Source organism: Falco cherrug, chromosome 2, assembly GCF_023634085.1.
Source record: "Falco cherrug isolate bFalChe1 chromosome 2, bFalChe1.pri, whole genome shotgun sequence".
NCBI lineage: Eukaryota > Metazoa > Chordata > Aves > Falconiformes > Falconidae > Falco > Falco cherrug.
Genome location: NC_073698.1, coordinates 109,331,554 through 109,347,466, shown reverse-complemented (window position 1 = coordinate 109,347,466; position 15,913 = coordinate 109,331,554). Strand labels below are relative to the sequence as shown.

At 38.7% G+C, this 15,913-nt stretch overlaps 1 long non-coding RNA gene across 1 annotated transcript; it reads left to right on the top strand.

Annotated features, from left to right (window-relative positions):
• Positions 1–347: 347 nt before the first annotated feature.
• Positions 348–15,212, top strand: LOC114017803 (uncharacterized). The gene is made up of 3 exons (XR_003563061.2): positions 348–508; positions 14,418–14,467; positions 14,647–15,212. It is a non-coding gene; the product is annotated as an uncharacterized LOC114017803 (long non-coding RNA).
• Positions 15,213–15,913: the final 701 nt, after the last annotated feature.

Here is a 15,913-nt window from a genome sequence, read left to right as displayed (position 1 = left end):
AGATGTCTTTTTGAGTTTTTATTTTATATCCACAGAGATTATTTGAAAATGGAGCTCTGTACTCTAATCCTGCTGAAATAAACGGGACACGCTTTATCTGATCCTTGCTTAGCTACAACTGGCCTCATGAATCCCACGGTACTTTGTGTCCTGGCTGCATGAAATCACAAGCCATTCTTATGTGAACATTTTATGTACAGATGTAAAGGTCGGTTTCTGCCAATTCTCATGCATGTAACTTTGAAGTTGCTTTCAAAGCATATATTGGTCAACTGTGAAAAGCTACTGCAGATATGGACTGAAATAACTTCCTCTAAAATGTCAAACATTTTTCCCTTGCAGGTTTTTAACTAAGTTCACCATCAAGGCTTCATGTTTTACATCATTTTCTCTACTCTGTACACTGTGATGTGCCTCTTCCTGATGTTCACCTGCCCGCTCCTGAGATGATGAACTTCCAGCAGCTGCTTCTTTCACTATGGAATGAAGGTGAAACTAAATGTTATAGGTAAGTCACAAAAAAATGTAGGTGCTACGGTACTCCATCTGCTCTTATTCCTCTTGTGTTTTCTATAAAGAATAAGATGATTAAATTAACATATGTGAGTGAAAGTAAAGTCCACAAATCCCTATTGGACAGAAATTTATAGGCCCAGATGCTTTCCACCTAATTCCAGACATATAAATGAGGATCTTACGTGAGGCGCAAGAGGTGAGCCTCACTCTTAAACTATTTATTTGATGATAGCCACCAGTTTGGCTCCCTTTTCAATTGGCACTGAGGGAGACTGGAACCACACAAGAACAATTCAGATCACAAATGCTCTGGACTGTTCCCCAGATCATCCTGCACACTCTCATTGCTGATCACAGTGGTAGACCAGGAGGCTCAAACCAGGTTTTATATAACTGAAATGTAGAGGACACCAGTGAAATAGGCACTTCTAGACAATCATAAATTATATCCTAAAGCAGCGCGATGCTATGGTGGTTAGCTCAAGGGGAAATTTCTATATTGCAGATATCTGAATTTAGGTTAAATGAATCCTGGCTTCTGTTAGGTGCCTAAATCCAGTGAGGGAATCTACATCACAGACTTTTTTAATGCAGTGGAGTAAGTGAGTTTGGATAGTATCAATGACTTAATTGTGCCCAGAGAAGCAAAATCCCTGTTGCCTCACTGGGAGCAGCTCTGCTACACACCTCTCCTGCTTATTAAGGTTTTCATTATGCCTTTCAGGTTAGATATATTCTTGGCCTAAAGTCCAGGGCAAATTTCTCATTTGATTTTTACTCAAAACCTTAGAACAAGGCTTTGAAGGGAAATGAAGTGGTCCCAAGCTGACCCCCTGGTCTGGGGCATATCCTCTTGGTACATGACAGTTCCCAGGCTGTCTTGATAAGCCATTACTGCACTGAGGCATCTGTTCACAATTCATATGAAGTAATACAAACGATCTCATAAAAATGAACTTGGGCATATGCCCCTTTTTCATAGGTTCCCACAAATGGTTTGAGAAGATATATGTTTTGGGGAATGTTGGTGAAAGGCAGCCTAATAATGTCATTTTCTTTTCTGACAGAACAGTGTTCGTGGAATCTCAGAGGCAGACTCCCAGCTAGCATAATTTGCCATCTCTCCCTTGGATTGCCACTGTTTTATTGCAGCTCAAGAATCTGGCCTGTGACTCTTGTTCCACTCCAAGTTTTGCAATTCCTATGTGCCCCATATATCCTGATTTTATTAAAACTGAGAAGGAGGGGTGGGTTTCCTTTGTGCCACTCCAAAAATACAAAACAACTTAATTGGCCAGAGCAGGCAGGTTTACAGCTGCTTTATGTTGACAAAAAGGCACAATGGAGGCAGAAGGTACTGCTGAAACGAGGTCTGCATCTGGTAGTGGCAAGATGTATAAAGGAGTGTATGGATCATAAATACATTTAGATTTGACAATAAGTCTTTTCATGGCCCATTCCTAGAGCTTCTATTTCCTTCTTCCTGGAGATTCTATTTCAATGCTCTTATTCACTGGAAGAAAGAAAATATTTATTTGGGGAAAAGTTCTGTTCTGAATTGACATTAGGGCTCTGCTCTCCCCTGTGTGATGAAAACTATTCCCCCTCCATCGCCAAAAGCTCTGGCCAGTCAGAGAGTCTGCAGTAAAAGCCTGGTCAGTGTATTTTTGAGTTGTAGTAACATGATGGTCAATCCCTACAGTAGTCTGATGCAGCTGGAAGATGCTGCTTTAAGAGCCTAAAGCACTTGCAGACACTCGGAGCTCCTACCAGAAGCCCTGCTGTTTTAAGGACCTTTTCCTTGGAGGAAGCCCTTTCAATTAGAAAGTTGCTCCAGTTCTCAGACATTACACTTCAGAATACTGAAAATAAGTATTCTGAGAATACGAAGTGCATATGCCACTTTGATATTTTCTTTATTCTTACCACCGTTGAAACCCAAACAATAAAAAATGATTGCAGCAAATATAACTAGTAGTTGCATTATGGGAAGAAATTTCTGATCAGTCATAATTTATTTTTCATGGCACTATTTTTTCTGATATTCCCCCACACACACACTCCCCACGCCTAACTCTCAAAAGAAAAAGGGTGAGAGAGGGAGGATGGGAGGCGGTTCACAAGCAAATGAACTTCTGAATCTTAAAAAGGCAGCAGTAGCTGAGATTACAAATCACTTTAGTCCCCAAACAACAAGGAGGATGCATCTGCCATCAGCAGCAGTGGGGTTAATAAAAATATGTTCTTCTGTATCTAGCTTGTTTTATAGATCTCTGTGCTTTTTCAGAATTTCTGTAATGAGCATGTTGTGCCTGTCAGGGGTTGGTTTCCTCAGTGAAACCTTCACAGTCACTTTCATCCCCAAAGTCTCAAACTTCTTGTCAAAATCTATAATTACCTCCCAGAGTCAAATCTGCCATTACTCATCTCAGAAAGACTTTTGCTAAGCCTTATCACTAAGAGTGCTGAAAATGAATAGGGACCTCCTGTCTCTGTGCCACCTCTCTGGACTGTGTTGTCCTGTTCTGGGAAAATTGAGAATTAACTAAAATAAGCTTAACTGAAATAACAAGGCTTTCAAACGATAATAATGCATAACGTAAAGGTAATCCAGATGTCTTTCTTCCTCTTTCACTCCTTCCTTTTCTTTCATCAAAGGTAGAGAAGCACCTTCCATCCTTTGCAACAATACAGCTATAACAATCATAGGGGGCATAATGTGTGAAATATTTCTGCCAGTATCTATATTTTGCAGGAAAAAAAACCAGTCAAAATGCTAAAAAAAGGATTTTTTTTTTCCTGTTCAGTTATAAAAAAGCCAATGTAAAAGCTGTTATCAATGTTAAATATTCCAGGAAGCGGAAAGGAATTTATTTAGGAAAAATAATTTAAAAAAATGCATCTTTAATCAGAGGTGATTCTTCTTTTTCTTTTATTTTTCATCCCTGTTCTTTTGATCTCCATATTTTACTTTTTTCACTGAGGGAAACAAAAATTTGTGGGAGAAAAAAAAAAGGGGGGGGGAATAATGATTGTTTAAAATAAAGTTCAGAAAGCCTTCAGAAAACTACAAGAAAAACTCCTATTTTTTAAAATCCTTTTTCAGAAAAAATGCTTGTATTTAAAAACAGTAATATATAATTGTTCCAAAATGTCAGGTAGCCTGAATATTAATATCAAAATGAACACACAATTGTTTTAATGAACATAAAACCAGAGGAACACCTCCTTCTCTGCATCCTTAACCCCAGTGTATACAATGAATTGAAATCACTAAGAAACTGAGTGTTTCAAGGACAATAACATTTTGGTATTATAAGCATTCATCTACTTAATGTGGATAATTTGCCAGTGTAGGTAAAAGAACAATGTGGACAACTAATGCAGTTTTCAGGGCATCTGCAGACTGAGTGCTCCATGGTCACGTCTTCACTATGATCATCATGTGAACAAAGGCCAATGCTAAAACAAAGGCGTCCTGATGACTCTCCCTTACCACCTAGCATTTTTCTCAGCACCTGGCAAGTTATTTGGTTTAACTAGGATAGATTAAAGGCAAAGTTCAGTCTTTCATTATTTTTTGTCATTTTGGGGGGGGGTGTGTGTTGGTTTTTGTTGGTTGGTTGGTTGGTTTGTTTGTTTGTTTGTTTGCTTGTTTTTCCCAGTCTGCTTTTTTTTCCCCCTTCTTTTTTTTTGTGGAAGAAGGGAGAAGTGATTTAAACTCCATGGAAGATGTTTGTATTTAAAATATAAAATATTTATCAGGGTTTTTTGAGTATATTGGAGATTACTATTAGAATTCTGGTTGGTAAAAACAAAATAAAGTGAAAATGTGTGATGGAGGAGCAGTGGTAGAACATGGATGATCAGGCTGTGGAACAGAAAAGAAAAGGCTGCCCATCCATCTACCCTCTGGTGCTCTTCTCCAGGCACTGCTGTGCACCTGTGTGCCACTGAGAGAACAGCTGAGGTCAATGTAAAGACACCAAATTGGTTTTGGTGGATCATTGTGAAGAAGTTTGGGTTCAAAGAAGCAAGTGGACACATTTCTGTGTCTGCTGTGTTTGTAACAGTGCTGAGCTAGCATCTTCGTAGTTGAGGGCAGCTATAAGTCTTAGTTGTGCCCTGTGTAACTGGACACTGGGATCAGGAGAATGTGCTTTGGGCAAGAGCTGGCTCCTCAAGGGCCACAACGTTAAACCTTCCCCTAGGTTTTCTGTACTCCAACATAAGTCATTACAGAGGAATGCAGTGGTAACCCTGCCTGGGATTTCCCGGGTCGGGTGTTCTCAAGGCTGAAATTCTCCCAGTGTATTTCTAAGCTGTTCTTTTCCCATAGAACATGTGGGAATTTTAAAGCTTTCAAATTTAAGGTGATACCACCAGTTTGGGACATCTGGATCCTAATGTGAATGATCTGATAGTTCCCTGAAATTCAGAACTCACTTGAAGCTTTATTTCCAAATCTGTCGCTAATGCTTGATTCTTAGAAGACACCAGCTAGAAAAATGATATAAAAAACTTCACTGTCCAAGTGCCTAAAGTTTTTGTAGCCATTTGCAGGTGACTTGGAGGCAGGAGATGCATGCAGCAAAGGAAGGAAATAAGGGGATTATGTCATGAATTGAGATGGATGCAATAACTGACTTGCGTTTAGATAACCATTTAGGTTAGAAGCGTAAGGCTAATTGGAAAATGATTATTCAGCACAGGCCAAATGCTAGTGAAGGTAATGAGAAGCTTGATTAGTGAGTTGAGAGGAATTAGAAGGACGAACCTGGTGCAGTTTGTTGTGATTCCTGAAATGAGTATCACATGGGAAACATGCAACTGGAAATATTTTAAAAATTCACGTGGAGGATTGTACCTGTAAAAATGAAAAGGAGTATAAAATTTTATGTTTGGCTGATGGTAGGCGAAGTAAAAAAAAAAAGAAAAAGCTTTAGTTTGGGGAAAAATCATGGATATGCTCAGGGATCACAGGATACATAATTCCAAACATTTTTATTAACATCTAAAATGTACCTTATTCTGTGTTGAATCCTGCACAAAGACCCTTGATTTTGTGCAGGCTTTTCATCCTACCTATCCAGGTAACTTCCCTGCAATTCCAGCTGTCTTTGCACTCTTCCACTGCCTGAGACAGCTCTCAGTTAATGCCTTACTTCAGTGACTGGGATATTTTTCTCACCTCTGGTATCCCTCTCTCCATACCTCAGCTCCCTCACTGGTGCATTGCACCCTGAGAGCTGCACCCCCATTTTACAATCACTCTGGGATCTCAAATGTAATCAAACTGTTTTCTGATCTCTGTTTCTCTGTCTGCCTGATCTATCAAGACTCGTTTTCCACTTGAAAAGGTAAACAGATATCCATCTCTAGCAACAGCATTTTTACTGACAGCAAGGGAGAATCATGAGCCTGTGACTACAAACCCTGTAACTTGACTGAGGAAGTTAGGCAGGCTTTAGCATGACTATCACATTAAATTCTGAAGCACTTATTCATATTCTTTTCTGTTGTGCATGTGCATCTTGCCAATATTTTTCTGTGCACTTATATTATGCTTTTGGATTTTGTATACTTTTTATATATTTATAATTTGACAAGTAGGACACGTTTTTAAATAATTTTACAAAGAAATACCTTATAATATGAAGAATACAGAATCTTCCAAAGGGTTAAGTAAATTAAAGCAGAAGGTAAGTGAACTGGTTAGGCAGAACGTTGATTTGTGAAAAGAAATATTATGGCTGACACAGAAATCTGTATAGAAATTAGAGCCATAAAATGGTAAGTTGATTCTAGGATGCTACAGAGAGTTTACATCTCTAGGGTAGTTAAAATAAAATAACACAGAATCAGCAAATGTTTTTATACATTGGAGAATCCTATAACAAGGCAGGATATTTGATCCTGGCAGAGTTTTAATTACTCAGATGTTGATTTGGATGGCACTCAATATAAAAATGAAGAGGAGGAACACATTTTGAGAGGTATTTCAGGATTGCTTTCTTCCACAGCTTATTGAAGCATTCAGATGGTTAGAGGGTATTTTGGACCAAGTCCTAGAAAATATACCAAGTATGATTAATAGTACTGAAGCAAAGAAACACCCAGGACATTACAATATCATTAGTTCAAAATATTCTTGGGGGCTTGTGGAAGCAAAGTAAACATTCTGGACCACAGGAAAGCTGACTTTGAGAAAATATGAAATGCCCTAACAGGTTTTGGTTATTATTTTATCGGTCTAGATTTTATTATGCAGAGGGAATCTCATGGAGACTCTAGGAAGTGTTTTAGAAACAGTTGGTGATGCAATTAAAATCCATCCTGGTTCAGTCTAGAGGGAAAAAAGGCAACAGATGCAAGTTTGTTTAAGTGGCAATGTAAAAATAATTATAAACAGAAGGCTTCTTTAAAAATATATACAAAAAGTAGTGAGGGTGGATTGGGAAATCTCAAAAAATAAGCATAAGCAAGTCAAGAACATAATTAGCAGTACTGAATGTCGAATTGTAAAGGGTACTTCATCTAACAAAGGATTCTGCTGCTGTATTTACAGTAAACGAAGAACAAAACGGGAATGTGATCTACTTAAAAGGTAGATTGGGGAACCAAAAAAGTTTAATAAAATAACAGATTTTGCGAAGAGATGAGGGATGGCAAGCTGCTCAGGGCAAGGATTATACTTCCTAATTAAACCAATTATCAACACTTAATGTTACATTTAACGTGTTCAGAGCTCTGCACTAGCTGGTAACAGATGCAGGGGAATAAGCTTTGCTCCATTTTACAGACAAGGAAGCAGAGGCAGAGATGAGCTAGGGTTGGTGCACAGCGAATTGGTAGCAGTGGTGAAATTAAGTGTCTTTTTGATTGACATTTCCCTGCCTCGCCGTTCCCATTCTTGTTGAATTGCCAAAATCTGATTATAGACAGGGGGAGATAGCAAAATAGCTCAGCAAAGCAAGAGAACAGGAAGGAAATTAATTCCCCAGTTTTACAAACCTTTCCACACCGGCAGATAGCTTTCACAGCCCCAGTGAAGCCAGCCATGGTGCAGGTTTCCACCTAAGGGGAATAGCAGTTGTACACTATCTACTACACGGAATAAATGGAATGGCAGGAGGACATCTAGGGTTTCTGTAGGAACCAGGAACTTGTGAAATAGTTTGGGTGGGCTATCTGAGGCGGCAAGGACCTGGTTACACTCACTCGGTGAGAGACCACATGCACGATCGTGTCATACAGAACCCAACCTGTATGCCTAGGCTGCAAGCAGGCTTCCTTCTGTTCTCCTTCCCTTCTGTCCTTCCTTCCTTCCTTCCTTCCTTCCTTCCTTCCCTGCTTCTACCACTGGCTTACTTGTATAGTCCAAGAGAAACAAATTGAACCTCGGCTTGTAAAACACACCTCACATTTAAAATTATAAATGTGTCCAGCATTTTCAAAAAGACCACACAATTACTTGAAGTTGAAAACAAGTTTATGTTCTTAAATGATTCAGTGCCATGTTCCTCATGACGTAGACCTGATCATAAAGGAAAATTTCTAGTATCTTGAGAAAAAAGAAATACTAGAATGCAAATAATTAATAGCTATGTGAGTTCAAGAAACTGAAGATAGAAACAGATGAAATCTTTGGGAATTTACTTTCCAGGTTCCTTGATGAGAGCACTACAAACTTGCAAACATAATGTCGTTAGTCTGAGATAGGTCTGTGTCATCAGTTATAGAAAAATATTTGCGAAAATGTGTAGGGTCATTGATGGAGCATGCCGTGGTACTTAATTTCCTTAGAGACAAGTAACATAAATTTATGAGAGTTGGGTATTTCTTAATTCAATTGTCATTTCCCCCCAGTTTTTATTATGTGGTATTGTCTGCATTCAATACAAAAAGAACTGACAGAATTTTATTTTTTAATGTATACCATTTTCACCCTTGACAGTGATTAATTTCATGAAGGAGTTATCTTGGTGATGGTGGCAAAGATACCCTTATCCTCTTCCTCTGAAGACTGAGCCTGTTCCTACAGTTTCATTGAGGTGATGCTTCTCAGTGTATGGTTTGGGCTTGCCCCTTCCTCTGCTCTGGCTGCAGCAGGGACAGGGGGAGCTGCCCCTCCTGTGGGGCTCTGCATGGCCACAGCTTGGCTCCTCGCATTAGATGCTGATGCAACACATCGCTTCTGGTTTTGACATATTACACATCACTTTTGAGAGCGGGACTGAAGCTTTCAGGTCAATTATTTTTCATCCAAGGTAGTGCGACTTTCTTGTGCGATGATTTCATGGCTTTCAAATTGCTCAAATAGTTTCCAGAAAATATCAGGCAAAAGGTTGCTACTGAAGGACTGCAGTTCTAGATTAAGACCAGCCAAGTGGAAGTGTCCAAACAAGTATGTCAAAATAATTCAGATTTTGAGACAAATTTTGCTTGTAATCAGCTTTATGATGTATTTCCTTTTTTCAGTTCTTTTCTTTCCTCCCCTTCTGTAAATTTCCTAAAAGTGTGATGATGTGGTTTACAGTGGACTTGGGGAAGGGGATTTCTCTGTGCATCAAACAGCAGAGCAGTGCTGAGGTTTTAGAAGACTTTTGCCTTCTCACAGGGTTGTAAAGTACTGAGTGTATGGGCGTTCAACAGGTGCAGAGTCTTCTTGGTCGAGAACTGATACCCCCGTCATAGTAATGTCGGAGATCGGTGACTGGTGCAGGATTACTCTTTCAGTTAGAAGTCAGATTCATCTCTAAATATTGACTACAGTGACTAGAAAATGAGACTTACAGACTATTACCATCTTATTTGTTATTCATATAAATATATTACCTTTTATTCAGTGCAACAGATATTGTGTTCCCTTTCATTTGAATTGTGGCTCTTTTGCATGCAACAATTGCGCCTGAGGAAGGAACATGTTTCAGGAAAACACAAACAAAATATTGAGGTAATTCTGGAAATACAGGATGATGAGTCAGCCAGTGATGTCACTTGCAGGAGTGATTCATTCGTGTTGGAGCCTGGCTTTGCCACTGGCAACTACAATGAGCAGTAGCTTACCCGTGGAGCTTGTCGTTCTGCTTGCTTTGCTAGTTCCATGTCCTGAGCTTTCTCCAGGTGCTTGCACACACGCTCCTACTTGCTACAGTATGTGGCTCACTAAGGATACAAAAATCCTTTAATGATGATAAATAGCTGCCCTACAGAGGCTTCATGACCCAGTTAGACACTGTACCTCACCCTGTCAAATTACATCGAGTATCAGTCGAGTCTCTTACTAAAATCCTTAAGTAGTTGTGTTTTAGTCATGAGTATGAATTATTGACTGACACACACTAAACTAAAAGGATTTTTGAACCTGGTGAAAAAGCAAGTGGAGAATATGTCTTGAGATATGTGAAAATGCTTATAATAATCAGTTGTAGTCCATGTAGTGTCTCTAGCTTGAACCCCACCTAGTAGCATCTTCAGGTTTTGTTAGTATGGGCTACCTCTTCTTCCATGTGACTAATTCATAATACTTGTCATTCTAGCATACTACTGGTAGCAGATCTGTAAACAAAGCAAATTTTAGGGAATGGTTTGCAATAGGATCAGAAACTGTTACTGGTTGAAACACATAAAAATGTCATCTGACTTACTTAGGACACCAAAAATTACTATTTTTTTATTAGCATTCAAGAAGTTTGTAACATTTTTGTCTTCAGCAATCTTCATAATGGTGAATATGGCCTTTATATCCCCTCTTCCCCTCAGTTTCTGAAGCTGCCATAAGTAGACTAAAGTACACGCTTGCATGTGTAAAAGGAAATGCATGACAAATAATAATAGCTATAGGAAATTTAAGACACAAGTGACAAAAAAGGGCGTTATTGTTTAACAGTCCTTGAATCCCTGACTGCATGTAGTGGAGCTGGAAAAGACAAGCAAGCTATAGAGGCATCTCCATGGGGAAACGGATTGAAATGCTATTGTTTGCCACACAAGCTACTGGCCAGACTTCAGCTCATTCACCATGTTCAGTTTCAGTGACCTTTTCAAACAAAGAGTAGTGCCCTGCTGAAGGTACAGAGCACAACGTCAAAGATAATTCAAAGTGATGGGAAGAAGATGTTCTTTATGGTGTATAATAAATAACAGGACTATTCCTGGGTGGCTATTTTCTGGATAGCTATATTTATGATTCAGTAGAAGTCCCTGACATATATGTTTGTGGGGCGTTTTTTAGGAGGAAACAATTTTGTAACTAAATGGAAATTAGTCTTACTGGAAAAGACTGAAGGAAAAATATAAATGAAACTTCCTTTTTTTATTCTTATTAGATGAAGCATCTCATAGCTGACCATTGCTAAACTTCAAAAAGAGATGTGTAGGTTTTTAACTCCTGAGCCAGGAAAGTTGCTAAACACATTATTTAACCTGAAGCGTGTGAGTTGCATTTTGAGTTCATTAAGATTACCTGAAGTTGTGGATTTAAAGTGTATGGCTGGATTGGTACCAAAGCTCTGTGAGGAAGGATTTGTAACTTTCTGTTCTTGATATTGCTGTAATGCAAACAGTAAGTAGTTGTAATTATTGTGCTGTTTTACAATCTTTATTAAAATAAAACTTTATGTAGCTTGTTGGGTCCTTTGGTTAAAAAGCATCTTTTTGGTAATTTGGATTATATAGCTTTGTCTTGTTCCTTCAACATTCTCCAACAATGTTCATAAAACATTTCCTTGCAGTTTCTTTTCTTTTGGTCCTGAGAAGCATCTTGCACATAGCAATTAGTGGGACAAGTAAAGGAGGAGACACCTAGCAGTAAAAGTTAACAATGGCAAAAATAAACTGATACATTAAAAAAACCCAAACTGGTAGCTGCTACCTCAAAAGTTAGCATTTGATAGGACTGGGGGTTTTCCCCTCTGTAAATGGCATTCCTTCCCATAACATACCTCACGTATGCAAAGCTGCATGTTGGCATGAGGCATCTAACTAAAAGTTGCTGTCTGATACTAAAAATGAAAAATGAAACAAAAAAATTTCTCTTAAGTAAAAGACTCTCTGATTTCTGTCTCAGATTTCTAACACAGAAGAGGATGCTCATGTAACATATGACATATTAAGAGTATTTCACATGTCCAGGACTGATTAGACATACTGCTCCATACAATTGATCTGACTCAGACAGACTAACCTGGAAGAAGTGAGCTCCAGGATCCCATAATCATATTTATTGCTCATATGCGTGCAGTCTGCATCAATTCTGAATTGCATCTCAGAGTCAGTTCACACATGTATGATGACTACTTGCCTAGGATTTTGTATGTGCTACCCTCTTGCAATGAAATTAATAAAAACTTGACTAGCCAAAGGGGTATATTGAATGGTAAAATCTGCATATTAACTCATAGTGTTTTCATAGTAAACCCATTAAAACTATGTCCCGCAATTACCAGCAGTTCAGTGCTTATTTTGTTTCCCCGGGGAATGGTATAGTGTAAAAAGCAGCAATATATTTGACAATAACTAATTGTTGTTAATTAATAAAACAATTGGCAATTAAATCAAAACATGGTAACAATTTTACATGGCTGATCATTTGTATGCAAGCGTACTGCAAACGGGCATTCCATCTTATGCACCCGCATGGGTGAGATAGTGGATTATGGCAGCAGACATTTTCTGGAAAGGGAAATTCTATTTGATTGGGCGAGAATTTGGAGTATGCACTTATCTAAATATGACACAAAGGAAGGTTCTCCAAGTAGCTTGCAAATGGAAGGGAAGCAAACTTTTGTCAGGATTGTGAACCTGTTAAAAATATTGAGGTGAGAACAATGAGATAAAATTGTGAGCTGCTGACAGCCTTAAAAATTGCCTTAATTGAGAATGAGACTGTGAGACACATCTAAGTGTTGCTAAGACCTTGAAAGGACTGGCACTCAATCTTCTAATTCCGTGTTACGGAGTGAACCTGCAGTGTCTGTGACCTTGCAAAATCAGTTTGAGCCCAGCTGACTTTTAAAGCTTTAAATCAAGATCCTGCCAGAATGAGATGATTCTTGTAAGAATGATAACCCACAGATAAGGCAAAATGAAATCTAGTTGGCTCTTGAAATGACTTGGGCCAACTCTGGCAATGGAAATGTCAATCACAGAGCCTTCTGCCAAGGTTAAATCTCAACTTCCCTGTGATCCAGCAGTCTGGACACCTTGGCAATTGTTTCCAACACAAATAACCATAAAAAAGCAAGAAATTTGTGTTAATAGCTGGTGTGAGGTGACTTGATATAGACTTTTTAGCTTTACTTGGAAAGTAAGTGTTAGAAAAAGAGAAGAAAGCGATTGCTTTGAACAGCAACTGGTCTCCACACATATGGACCCAAAATACTTCTCTGCTTGCTCATATATTTGAAATGTAGAACTAAGTCAGAGGGCTGTATCTCCTAGCTAAAACTGGGGAACTGACCAATGCTTTAAAGTGAATCTGTGCATTTAGGGTTCCAGGTAAATTGTGGTTTTAAATCCTTACCATAAATTCCAAACATCATATTTTGTTTCATATTTCCTCATTGCTCTTAAATTAGACATAGCAATTTTTAAAAATGTGGAAACATTACAAGTTCTCTGCTGATTTACAAGGTGCATATATTAATAGACTACCATTGCTGTTCACCCCAGGTCCATACAGTATCCTAGTTTTTCTAGAACAATGACATCTGTCACTTGTTTCTAAGTGTAGAGGCGATTATATGTTTTCTTCCTTCTGTTCCTGGCCGTACCTGGAATGCTATACCTAGAAAGACCTTTCTCTTAGATAAAATGAAAATACAGTGAGGAAAAGGTTTCTGGCTGGGCTTCAGACTTCATTTCATTTAAATGTGGCATTTTCTTTCACTAAAAGTAAAAGCAGAGAGGAACCTAGGACTCATTTTGATACCATGGCACCTAGTTTCAAATCACTTATTTACCTTTATAAAGTAAGAAGGATAGGTAATAGAAGTAAGCAATATGTTTTTTGGGAACTTTCAAATCCTATTCCAGAGGTGGATTTGGTATTAGTTATGTTTTCACACTTAGTGGGGAATAAAGGAAATTATAAGGAAAATCATCAACATAGGTGCTCTAGGTTTATGTTATCTTCTCTTGCAGCTCTTTGCAGAACTGGCTACATGTACCACAATATCCTGTCATTCCTAAGCTTGGAGAGGTTCGCTAGCTCCTAACAAGGGTTTTTGCTTTTACCAGCCAGGCTCTTCTCAGCACTACAGATCCAGGTTCCCCACCATACCCCACTATTCTGTCTCTCCCCTGCCACTTCTACCACTTCCCTACCACACTACTTTTAAACTTTACAATACTCACAAAAATGGAGCGCTTAAATTATTTGAGCCTTTCGTGGGTAACAACTGGCCAGTGTGGCTCTTTGTTGTTCCCTCCCATGCCTCAGCCAGGCATGTCACAGATGCAACACCTTCCTAGAAATACGTTTCTCTCCCAGTTCCTTCCTCCCCTGTAATTTCATGCCGATGCCCTGTAGAGTATATTTCCCAGGGAACGCTTTTAAACCTTTTGCTGCTCTGCTTCCACTGCTTTGCTAAATCTGTTCTAAGCAGATCAGATGTGATAGATAACTGAAGTTATAGAAGGAACTCTGCTGGAGTTTTCTGAGAGGCAGAATGTAGTGCAGATCTGTACGAAAATAGAAAATCTGCAAGGCAGTTTTGCTGGGTTCGAAATCATTTTATCTGCAATGTCTTTTTAAGTATCTGTACAAAGAATTCTGTTGGGCCATTTGATCTGGGATGAGAAGTAATAGAGATGGTATGGATCAGTAAATTTATTCTCTTTAGGAATGCTTGATTGAGAACTCTCCACAAAACACTTTTTATGTTTTGGTTTTCCAGGTACCTATACACTGTTGTATTTGATGTTTCCGTGTCATTCACAGCAGAAGGTGAGTTTGTCATTTCTGTTTCAGGATTTGGAATGTGTGCTATGTCTTCTAGAATAAAGAACCACTGGAAAAGATTATTGATATGTCTCAAAACTACAGATTTCAGTTTTGAGAATAATTCCATCACTGTCATGGAATCAGTGAAATCTACTTTAGAAAGTTGATTCTTTTTTTCGTAGCATTTGTGCAAGTCCTTGTCCCAATTGAGATATATTTGAAAAAGCCGACAGATGCATAAAAAATGAAAAGAAAAAACAGATTCAAGACTACATCACAGATAGAGAAAAGCACCTGATTTGCTCAAAAGGTATGTGAACCTTAGAAAAAAAAGAGTAAGCTAAGTTTAATGAAAATAAACCAATGGATCCAACAGCTTTCTCATCCTTGGAAGAACTGTATACTTATATCTGTGCTACTAAACTGAGTGTGAACGGGAGGGTTTCTGGACATGGAGACCAATTTCCAGAGCATGATCCAAGTCTGTGTTTGTAAAATGCCTTATCCCTAACACCAAGGTTGGCTGCATGCAAGTTGCCTACGAATAACAGCTCTGGAAGGACCTAGTTCCTCAACTGTACCTGAGAATTGCTTGGAAAAGAATAAGAGGAGCATTGACAAAAGGTGAGCTGGCTTTTCCAACAGTATAACACTATTACACACCATATTCCATTTCCAAGCAGTGCTATGTTTTGAGATATATACGTACATATATGTCCCCTCTGGTTGCCGGGAAAGCTACTGCTTTTTTTTCACCTGCCACTAAACCACCAGAACTTCTCTCTTTACAGGGGAGAGTATCCTTTTCATTAAAACAGGACCTTTAGCTTTTGAGAAAAGTAATTTTCTGTACCTAATTTAAAAATAAGTAAGCTGACCATAAAATGTGGATACATTAACACCTTGCCAGAATTCCTCATCGAAATTATATAAGGTTGGAATGAATCTGCCACGGGTTTTATGGAGAAAAAGCAAGTTTCAAAGTGGTATTTTCAGTGTTTGCTTCCTTATCTGTTATCAGATATTGTATGCAGTATATGTGCAGATTTATACTGGTTATTTTATGTCTTGCTTTAGATGCTGGCACTGAGTTAGATCAGGATGGCCAACTTGCAACTCTTGAGTTGCATGCAGCTTATGAATTGCTCAAGTGCAACTTCTTCAGTTGCTGTGCTTCAGTTAACTCCTCTCAGCGATCACCCCTTTAGTCTCTGCAGTGTGTGCGGGGGTGTTAAATGGCCCTCAGTCATATGATGTAAGAAGTTCACACGGCTAGAAGGGTTGTCAATCTCTGATTGGATCATAAGATGTCTTGGCAAGGAGCACAGGTACAAAAAGACTTTCCATCTTTCCTCTGCACAACAATATGAGACACTGGCACGATAGCTGGCATTGCACATCATCCCTGCCCCTCCCTTCAGGGAATAAAACATTGAGAACTGGATAGGA